This window comes from Pipra filicauda, unplaced genomic scaffold (assembly GCF_003945595.2).
Source record: "Pipra filicauda isolate LSUMZ 115617 unplaced genomic scaffold, ASM394559v2 scaffold34_size3990699_pilon, whole genome shotgun sequence".
NCBI classification, from domain to species: Eukaryota; Metazoa; Chordata; class Aves; order Passeriformes; family Pipridae; genus Pipra; species Pipra filicauda.
In genome coordinates, this window is record NW_024104476.1 from 535,737 (window position 1) to 547,283 (window position 11,547).

Sequence of the window (11,547 nt, forward strand, 5' to 3'; positions counted from 1 at the left end):
GATGGATCACTTCCAGCTCAGGATATTCTATTCTATTCTGTTATGTTCTATGACTTTAAAAGCTGCCTTTTCTCTGCACACACACAAGCCCAGCTAGTGCCGTCATAGTTTGCCTGCTCCTCTCCATGTCTAGTGTACTTCCCGGGGTACTTAAGTATTCCCCGAAGATCACGCTGCTTCTCCAGTCCCATCACTTACAGCACGTTCCCATTGTTTAGAGAGCATATGGGTGGGTAATTGCTTTTTCTTTCCCCAAAATACTTGGCATAGATATCATATATGTAATATGTTTAACATATGGAAGGCTGCATATTTCAATGCCTCAGTGCACAATGTGCGCATAAATGTTTTATGTGTAAATGCTTTGCTTCAAACACTTGTCAGCTGTGAGCACACGCAGCTTACAACTTGTGTAAGGTTGATGTATTAGGCTCTGGGTTTGTAGATTGTTTAATGAAAGGCGTGTGCATTATCAGCGTGCTATGTAATGCGGGCTTTAAGTTGAGATAAGTACACCGGCATGATATTTAAATATGCTATCAATTAGCAATTACACCGTGTCTTTCATCTGCCCGACATGCAGAACGCGCTGCGTACTTTATATGTACCACTTACTGTCGTTTTTGGAGCTATGACAGATTTCAAACGATTTTTTAATCAGAATGTTCATTCAGAAATACAATCCAATATTCATCAGAGATATAGACTGAGATGTGTTCAACAAACCCTTCCTGAAGGTGGATAAAAGGGAGTAGATACAGTTTCTCTCTTTGAAATGTACGATACCTTTCTCCCAGAGTATTAACAAACCAGTTTAAATCCTATCATGGCAAGACCAGGATCTGCAGTGTGAATTTGTGCATAGACTGGGTCTTGCTCGTTTGAAGGCGGAGATTTCATAACGAAATTATTTTAAAGAGAGCTTTTAAGCTATCTCTGAATTTGTGACATGGCTTATTTCTTATCAACCCGAGTAGATTTAGTGTTGTATTAATGACTGCCAGCGAAACACTGCACCTGGATGATATTCAGAGCAGGAGCATCCAGGTGGAAGGTTACTCTTGTCAGCACAGGGTTAGGTGCTGACCTGCCTGGTGAGGGTAATGCCATCCCATCGCATGGAGGCCATGTGCAGATCTGCTGGCTTTGCATAGACGTTCTGGTAGGTCCCAGCTCTGGGACCTACCCATTTTGATGGGTCTCTAGTTCCAGTCTCCAAACCATGAGCCTGAGTGTGGCCGGCTCCCAGGGCTGTGAAGGGGATGAGTTTGGCCAGTCAGCAGCAACCAGGAGTGACCCTATTCTAACAAAGCAGACAACCATCTGGGGCAGGTGTGACTGTGAGCCACAATGAGCTGTGTATTGAGACACCGTGACTTGGACCTTCATATTTGTAATGCTGAAAAAGTGCAATGTCCATGTTAACAACCCTTACAAAAACCCTCTTGAGTCAAAGTAGAAGGAAGACTTTGAACAGCAAACTCTTGAGAAGGGCATAAATAAATGTGCCAGTGGGGATATATATATATATATATCAGTATGACTTTGGTGGGTCCCCAGGGAAGTAGTTTCCTTCCTGCATATCTCCTGTTGCTCCCCAGTTCAGCAAGGAGACCCCTTCCTTTTCTCCCCAGGAGTCAAGCAATGTAATCAGCGCTTGTGGAGGAAATAAATACAGTTCTCAGCATGAGTAAATTCAAGTCAAATACACTTATTTGGCATTTTTATCCATGAAATCTTAAAAAAGCCAAGATCAGCCCATAATGACTAATTAGACGTGACAAAGAGGAGATGGCACAACAATGTAGGTGAGGGAGGAGATGGAGAAATCAGTCCTGAGGAAAGATCTGGCACTCACAAGGCATGAGAGAGCCAGAGCTCATCTGTTCAAATATAATCTTCCGGAATGGGAGGGGGGGGGAAAAGCAAGTCTCTCCTTCTTGCACAGACAATGCCAGACTCCCGCGCCTGATTTCCATGAGAAAGGCCACTTCTGGCATTGACATTCTGCTGCCACAGAACTCCTCCTCAACGGGGCTGAAAGAGGAGGGGAGGAATAAACTCTGCTTTCCGAAAGGGCTGGAGCTGCCAAAGAGGCCCATGGAAAGCCAATTGTGCAATGAGGGAAAACAGGGAGGGAGGATCCCTGCTCATGGACACAGTGAGCCGCCTGTCGAAAATAAGTGGGAGAAGGGCTAAGAGGCATTTTGATGCGTTTATACAGATGTCGAGTGAGTGCTGGTTTAAAGCAAAATTGTTGACGGGGACACTGGTGTGGGGTTGATTTTGAATGGTGGAGCATTGCACTCAAGTCCTCCCTTCATATGCATAACATCCATAAGTGCTGCTGATTTCAAATCCTGGCTCACACAGAGGTTTTATGAGCACTTCTCATTCGTAGATCTCAGAGCACTTTACAAAGAGAGAGCTATAAATAAGACAGATGGGAAAGTGAGGAATCGAGAGGGACTTTTAAAGGGCAGTGGATTGTTTCTTTAAGGGTTTCTGTGGACAAGAACTAGATAAGAACTGTCATTTTGCTGAATATAAAATATTTTGCAATGGCACACTGTGTCAAATTACTTGTGCAAAGATATTTATGTTATTAAGGCAAAGGTTTGTCACACTGTGTCCAAATTGTCTCTGGCTAAGCTTTTGGAAAGTACAAAAAGAAAAGCACCTAATGTTAGATTTTAACATAGTGTATGGATGTTTTAGGCGCTTTTAAATTGAACAGATCAAAGCCTTTTATTCCTAAATGCCAGAAATCCAGTGATATTTGTGTAACTGTGTAATTTGACCTGTCTGTTTTACATGTTCCCAAGGGTTTATTATAGGCAGCTTTCAAATTAAGTGGGCTGGAACATTTGATGCTCTCTTCCCTGCTTTTTAAAGCCTGTGCAGAGCCCATACTGTGTGACTGACACTGCTGTTAAAGGAGTAGCATTTTAGTTTTATCACAAGGTACGCAGCGAGGGAATGGAGATTACCCTGGTCCTGGTTCCAGCTCTGCACTCCAAGGCAGCCATTTAATTTCTGCCTCCTTCATCTTTCCCCTCCAGGGAGCTGGGTACAATAGTTCCCTGTTCTCCAGGGTAGCACAAAGCTTAATTAACCTTGAGAAAAGGAATGGGTAAATTGCAAACAACAGGGAGAGAGTGGGGAAGGCCCCAGCACTTTAAGCATCTCCATGTTTGTAGTCACCTGTGTGGGACCATTTTACCACTGATGTTCCACAGCACCTGGCAAGTTTGGGAAAGCCTTAAACACTTTCCCTGCATTTGAAATAACATTATTATATAACTAGAAAGCAGCCATAGGCTGATGGCTCACCAATGTTTTATGCAGCAATCCTTTCACCCAACAGTGACCTTGTAACCGGATAATAAAAGCCATAGTCCATTGGCAATCGCACCTGTGCTGCCACTATTTACATTGCAATAGCACCTAAAGGCCCTATTGTATAAGTAAACCTGTCTCTGTCTGGAAGAGACTGGAAGTGGAAGGGGAAGCAGTAACAGAAGCAAAATGTTTGTCTCAAGGTCATATATCAGAAAAGTAGCTCTGGCAGGGGAAAAAGTCAGGTCTCCCAAGTCCTATGTCCTGTGAACAATGGCTTACAGGGATAAAAAGGACATATTTGCTTCTAGGAATATAAATATAAAAGGCTGGGAGATTACAATGTTGCCAGTAGAATTGCTCTTTGTTTATTTTTCTGGCTGTAGAAGTGCTGTTTGGTCATTCTGGGGTTTGGCTTTTTTTTTTTTTTTTTTTTTAGGCAATTTAATATTTAGGCAAATATTAAATTGCAATTAAATTGCCAATGCCTTTATGAGAGGCGTGATTTTATCTGAAGTACATTATGATTTTCCTAATAACAGACCCAAGGGATCAACATTTCTCTTTCAGAATTTTTTTTTGTTGGAAAAGTTAATTGTTCCTGAAGTAATACTGCTTTTGTTGTGCTCATTTGTAGAGCATGAAACAATGAATCTTTGAATTACAGCATCCCACTTCCTACCCCGTGTGTTTCTGTGTCACTATCAGCTCTGCTCTGGTTTGATCTAACCAGATGGCATCTCACAAGATGCTAGACATGAATATTTCATATGGTTTAGAAACTGTTTTTCCTCACTCTTCAGTGGTAAAACGTGTTGATTTAAGACTTTTCACAACTCGAGATACTTTCTGGCCCAGCGCCACAACTCAAGCCAAAGACAGCTGAGCATTGTTGTCATCTCACAATGTGGGAAGCAGGGGATATTTTGGACTGTCGGAAAAATGGAGCTGAAATTTTCCATTAGAAGAAAAATAAAAAAGCATTGTTCAGGCAGCAGTCTTCCAGTTGAGCTGCACTTAGGTTACATTTTTTGGACATAATGTAGAAAGTCAGAGGCATTAGATCAATGCAATTTTTGATCCATTGAATCAGCAGCCAAGTTAATCTCACATCTCTGAGCCAGCAAATACTTTGTTTTTGTTCAAAGTTGGTTTTATTTCAGTTTAGGCCATTTCTAACGCTACTTTCTTATTTACAGTAACAAAGTCCTTAGCCACAGTATCCTGTGATATAACTCAATTACAGTCACCTGCCTTTTGCTCAGACTTTGCTTTTGCTCCTCTTTGGAGACATGAGTGATTTATTTTGATCTAGGTCTGTGTTGGTTTTAGTGGATAATCAATATCGAGTTGTAAGTGTTGCTCTGAAGCTCTGGAGCTTGCAAAACCAGCTCTTTGGTTTTCTCAACCACACAAGAAAATTTTTATTTTAGCTTCTCAGCAGTGATCCAGCTCCAGATTAAGGCACACACAGCTTGATTCAGTTGCCCACATGTAAAACTCCAGGGCCATTTAAGATGTCCTAGAGGACTCTGCCTGAACTCCAGCTCCTGCTTCAGAAGGTCACAAGTCTACTATAGATCCTGTGTAATTTCTGCCAGTCCCGTAAATGCATCTGCGATACCTTGGGGTATGCCCAGTGATACTTGGGTGCTTGCGTATCAATTGGTTAAATGCAAATGTACACATGCAGGCATCTCCTTCTGAGTTGGGTGTCTACATTCCCACTAGAGTCAACAGTGATCCAGTCAGCAGGGACTAGAAAGCACCCGGTTGACCAGACCTTAAGTGTCCACTTTAGGATACGTGATCATCATACTTTTCTGCTTAATATTCAAATGACACGTTTTTCAGGCAGGACGTGTTTTGCTCTTTAGTGTCCACACCAGCAAACTGAATTAAACACTCTGCACACCAGACAGCAGCCACACGTAGAAGGAGCTATGTAGCAAGGGACTGGGGATCCAGGACTTTCTTTCCAGCTAGAAGGATGACACATCAAAAAGGCAGGCAAATTCCCAAGCAAAAAAACCTGCTTAAAGCAACTGTGGTGCTTCTCTGTCCCCCAACACAAGCCTTGCAATCTCATGGAGTTGTGGATGGTCCATTTGTAGAAAGGAGCAGTTGTACTCCCTCAAGTCAGACTTTATATCAATGTACATCTGCTCTCGTTTAATTTATGTTTTACATCATACGATACACCTGTTAAGCACACACTCCACATGGAATCTGTTACGTGTAGATTCCCTTGTACTATCAATTTGTGAGTGAGTAATATTGACCCCGCTTCAGGAAGACGTGGGAGACAAGTGGTGACAGTGGTGGAAGAAGAGCTGGGAATTGAAATCAGAGATCCAGGATGATAGAGAAGGTCAAGCAGGTGTAGCACAGGGCAGAAGAAAAGAAATAAGGAGGAAGAATCAGATGGATTGGAGAACCTGGAGATAAAAGAGAAGAGGGAATGACAGGTATGCTGCTTGAGAGGCAGTTTCAGATGATGCTGGAAAAAACAGAAGATAAAGCACTGAAGAAGGCGTTGGTCCTCTGGCTGGACTACAGTATCTCCCCAGGACACCAGTGGAACAATGTGTCGAGATTAACAAGAAATCTGTGAAAGTAAAGGAAAACATTTAGGCTGTGTTTGCTAAAGCAATTTAAAGAGTAGTGTAATTCTGCCCTGATGGAAGAACAGCATGGGGGATGCAGCATCTCTGCACTCTGACACACCGGCCCTGCAGGGCTGGAGGCAGAGCCGCTCCTGAGTGACTGAATCCCACTGTCTGCTGTTACAAACAGCCACATGAGCTGGTTCAAATCTGTCAAATATTGTGACAAAAATAGTTTGGATGCCTCCCCCACGATACACTGCAGCTATTAGACATCCCCGTTTGGCTGGTTACAAATCTTCTACACTAATTTTTTTCTGAGCCAATTTATACCTCCTGTTTTTGCACCAGAATTGGCTTTTCACTTAAATAGTTCTCCCCTGTGTTTCCCTCCCTGCTGTATTTATAGAAAGCAGTCATGTTCCCTTGCAGCCACCCTTCTGCCAGACTAAACAAGACTTCTTATGAAATGGGACATTATAAAATAGGCACTCCACTCCCATGGTCCTTTGAAAAGCCCTTCCTTTCACCTAGTCCACACTGAATTTGTCTTTTTTTAACTTCATCAGGCAGATGCAAACACAGCTGTTCAGAGAGGCTGGAGGGACAGCAGCGTTTGCTCGGGTCCATAGCTGACCACCACAGGTCTCCGAGTCCCTCTTGCATCCTTCCCAGCCATCACACAGGTAAAGCATCCATAGCATCTGTCAATCATGGTCCTTACATCCCATTGCTGATCCTCCCAATGGAGTACTTGAGGGGACATGGATTTTCAGACTCAGCCATTCCCCTCAACAGAGGTAGGACTCTGCAGATCCTGGCTGGTGGTAACTTGCCTCCAGGGAGGCTGTGATTCCTGGTTCTCCTCACTTCCAGAAGTGTGGAAACCCTTTGCATAGGACAAGTTGGATTCAAACCTGTGCATAAGATGACAGCTCTCAGATCCTGCTTATTTCTGGATCTACCACCAGTGTCCAAGGCCTGAAAGCTTGGAATACACAGGGAAAAAAGGCTGCCACACAGCTGAGCAGCATTGTCAGGGCTCTGTGAGGGATCACGGGGCCAACAGCCCTGCAGCAATTGCAGGAACATAGCAGCAGTTGCCCAGCTGTATCTTTCCTGCAAGGAGCATTCCTGCAGGGGTACTTCCCTTGAAAAGACAGCAACAGGCATTTTTTTTTCTGATTTTTTTCTAAAAATCAGAACAAAACAAAATAAATGTTGAAAATAAAGAAGGTGTTATCCCCCAGATCACCTATCTTCATGCTCTCACCAACTTTCTTTATACCACCTTTATCTTTATTGCAGTTTTCACTTAACCTTCAAACCTTCCAAGCATGGGAGGTTTTTTTGCAGTGACTGCAAATATTCTTCCTGATTTGTATTTTCTTACCTTTCAAAACTAGTCCACACTTTTTTGTTTTGTAGCTGTTATAGTCACAGTCATTGAAGTGCTGGTCAGAAGAGACTTCTTGGAGTCTCTGGTCCAATCACTTGTTCACAGCAGGGATTGAACTAGCATTTAGGGGGATAAGCCATGGCTTTGAACCTATGAAGCCATGATCCCCCCCCCCCCCCAAAACAGCGAATCCACAGCCTTTGTGGGAAACCTGTGCCTGGGCTTCACTACTCTCCTAGTGAAAAAATTTGTCATTGTGTCCCACCTGAATTTTCCATGCTACCTCCTGTGGTCAGTGCTCTTCCTTATCCTGTCTGGCAGTGCTCAGTGTTTGTCTTTACAGTTCCTATCTTGGTGTAGCTGTAGAGAGCTCTTAGACGGTCCCAGCCTTCTCTGTGCCAGAGAAAACAGGCCCATCTCCCTGTGGGTGATGCCCTTGAGGCCCTTGACCATCTTGGTAGCCCAGGGCTGGACCCTCCTTGGTTTCTCAGCCTCCCACTGCAGTGGGGTCCTCACCTGAGCCCCAGGTGTGTGCAGAGTGGCCTTGCCAGTGTCAGGCAGGGCAGGGATCACATCCCTCAGGTTGGCTCCTGTTCCAGGCGATGTCTGCCCCGGCAGCTGGGCCCTTCCCAGCAGGGCTGTTCCTGCACCAGCTCTCCGCAGCCTGTGCTGATTTGTGTGGTCCTTGTGCCCTGGGTGCACAGCTTTGCAGTTTTCTGAACCTGCTGAGGTTTCTTTTGGCCCCATGCTCGGGTTTATCCTGGTCTGTGTGTGTTTGTGGAAGCGCTGGCATTGCCTGTGTCAGCGGCCTTTTCTGTGCTCCCCCCTCCACTTTGCCTGCCGGTTTGCTGAGGGTGCACTTTGCCTGATCTGCCTGGTTGCTGTTTGGAGGCCTGGCTTGGCCCCCAGAGCCAAGTTGCAGCTGGGCACTCAGCCCTTGGTTGCAGCCCCGTGAGCCAGAGATCCGGCCAGTTTTCCAGGTCAGCTTCCCTTCTGTTCATTGAGCTTGAGGCTCTTCCGCTCCCAGATGAGACTGCAGTGGTCTCAAAGACCATCCTAAAGTTGATTTTATCTGGGTGTAGTGGGTTAACCTTGACCAGCAGCCAACAACCTTTCAGATACTCTCTCTAACAGGACAAAGGGAGAAAAGAGGATAATTGAGTGTGAGATAAAGTCAGGGAGATCATTTAGCAAGCACCATCACAGGCAAAACAGATTTGACTTGGGGAAAATGAATTTCATTTACTGCCAATTAAAAGAGATTCAGGCGAAGGCAAACAAAGGGAAAAAATTAAAATGACATTTTCCCACCATCACCTTTCTGAGGTCTGGCTTCACTCCTTTAAAACCTCCCCACAAGGGGCTCAAGTGGGTGGGAAGGTGAGTTATCGTCACAGAGTCATAGAACATCTCATATTGGAAGGGACCCATCAGGATCATTGAGCCCCTCTCCCTGCTCCTCGCAGTGCTGCCTACTGCTGAACCATATGAGTGAGACTATCACCTGGACAGCCCAGCTCGGCTGAGGGGCTCAGCTCTGCCCTGCCGTGGGGGTGCTGGAGGCAGCTGGGACCACCTCTGTCTGTGACGGAGCAGCCCTGGCCTCTCCACCCTGCAGCCCCATGGCCTGCCCCTGGATGTGGCCAAACCCTGCCAAAGCACCAGACTGGGCAGCCCAGCTCTCAACGGAGCTGCCTCTTCACTCATCACTGAGGCTGCTGGGGCAGGATCTGCCCTTGAGAAGTTTTCACGGACTCTCAGAAGTGCAAAGCAGACAGAGGGAAACTTGCTTAGAAAAACTTTAATACTGAAGTCTCTCACCCAGAACATCCAATTTTCTTTATTTTACAAACTGATTGTTCTAATTTGTCTTCTAATAAAAACAAACTCTTCATTGTCAACTCTCTCTTCATAGTCTGGTGTGCTCACTCTGAGGACCATTCACAAGTGGATCAGTGATACGGCTTTGACCCTGCTCTGGTGCCATCACAGGGTGTCAAACGTGCCATCACAACTCACCTTGTAACACCTCAACAGTCCTGCCAGAAAGGTTTTGCTGGTTTTCTGAATCCCCTCCACAATACAGAGTAATCTGTCTCACTGAAAACTGGGGGAAAAAAAAGTTCTCTCTTGTTTCAGACTGTAATTAGATTATCTTTAGTGATTACTGCACTCTCTACGCCAAATAGATATGCTTTTACCCTCTTCTCTTTTTAATTATAAGGGTAGAAATCTTTTACTGTGATATATCTTTTGTCTTGCTGTGTTAACTATTCTCTCTAATGTTTCCCTAGATCAGAACAACATCTGTGTACACCACGGAGGCCACGGTTCCCATCAGTTTTTGATGAATGGACCTCCACCAACCTTCAGTGCTCCTCGCAGAACGCCACGCACCGCTATTACCTAAAAATTAATTGGAAACATTATTGGAAACATTGCTTAATGTAGCTCCAGAGACTGGCTGGGAATTAATGACTATGGCTAGCTCTACCCCATCCAAAATTTCTTCTGAAAAACCTCAGGTGGTAAGGACAAACTGGATAGAGAGCAGAGGGAATGATCCAGTCCCAGGAACTGAGCTGCAGTCCTGAAGGGTGACTCTGTTTTATTTCATCAGATGCCTGATCATGGGAATATATCAAATAAACAAAAATTTTTGGCATCAGCCATTTTACTAAAGTCTCTTTCTTTTGTAGGAAGTGGATCATATTCCTTCATTTACCTCGTTGGTTAATTATTTCAGATATCTGAAAATAGTCTATTGGGTTTTTTTTCTGCGATGATCAGTGAGGCAAAATCAACAAAATAAGATTGGCAAAATCTACAAAATAAGCAACAGTGGGGCCATTATCTTGCTCAGACTGACTGGCACGGTTGGCTACAGCTATATTTTTAAATTGCTGCTGTTCAAAACAGGATGGCCTCATGCAGGCTGCAGCAGCTCTTGCATGGTGTGCAGGAATTGTTCGGGAAGATGCTAACTGGCTGAAATAACACCATCCCTCTTCTTGCAATGTAAGATAGGGATAATTCAGTCCCAGTGCCCAGGAACTTTCCCTGCATTGTTCCATCCATTTGTGTGGGTGTAACCTGCACGACAGCTCTACTAATTTATATTAAAATAAATTGTGTATTTAAAAACAGGGGAAGGGAGGATCCACAACTGTAAATCAAACATTGCAGCTCTGATACTTGCAAAGATACTGACATGAATTATTTGCTCCATCCCTAGAGAATTACAGGCCTATGAGAAACAAGCAACATAGATTTGTTAAGAATAAAGCACACTCCACAAATCCAGTTTAGTTCTTTAACCCAGTGGATAAAGGCAACGTAGTTTTGGCTTTGCTGGAACAAAACTCTTGGCATAGCCCTGTGGAAATGTCCTCACTGACAGGTGAAGAAAAAAGGTCTAAGTGAGGCATAGCTTAACCCAGATGATACCCCACATCAGCTGACAACAAGTCCCCAAGGCCACTTTCTGCAATGAGACATGAGGAAGCATCCCCTGACTGGAGAAAGGAACAAGATAAAATGTCTGAGAAGGAGGAATATCCTTGTTCAGAGGAAATTGCTATGAAGTGAAGAGTTAAACTGCCTGGAATGTCATGCTCAAAGAGAACTTGTAAATTATTCACTTTCCACCAGTAAGGTCATTTGGGACTGACAGGTCTGACTGAATTCCAGGATGGTTGGATGTTCAATTCTGGAATGGTTGGATGTTCTTGTTGCTAGATTTCCTGGCGATATAGTGCATACTTGGATACAATTTGCAGAAGATAATATTCTGGGAAAAGATGCGAATGTTTGAAAGAATGTTAGAATTCAAGCAATTGTGATAACTTTGAGAAATAGCCTATAATTGATAAAGTGAAATTCAATAAAAGTGAGTGCAAAGTGTTTCACCTTTGAAAGAAAAATAAAATAAAAATCCAAAATGGTGAATCTTAGTTGATGCCTCAATGTACTAAAAAAGAGTATTGGGCTGTATTAGACCAGAGGCTAAATATAAGCCAGCAGATAAGATGCTGTTGAGCCATTCTTATGTATGTCACATGTAAGAGATGAAAGGCCATTATTCCACTCTATTTAGTGGGGCAAGACCTTTTCTGGGATATGTGTCCCGTTTTGGGCACACCTACTTTAGGAAGTGGGGTGTGTGTATGTGCATGCAGACATTTACATCTGTGTGTACAGGGG

General features: G+C 44.0%; 1 long non-coding RNA gene across 1 annotated transcript; it reads left to right on the forward strand.

Moving 5' to 3' along the window:
- Positions 1 to 10,021, forward strand: LOC120323829. Its single transcript, XR_005564705.1, has 2 exons — positions 1 to 229; positions 9,639 to 10,021. It is a non-coding gene; the product is annotated as an uncharacterized LOC120323829 (long non-coding RNA).
- The last annotated feature ends 1,526 nt before the right edge of the window (positions 10,022 to 11,547 follow it).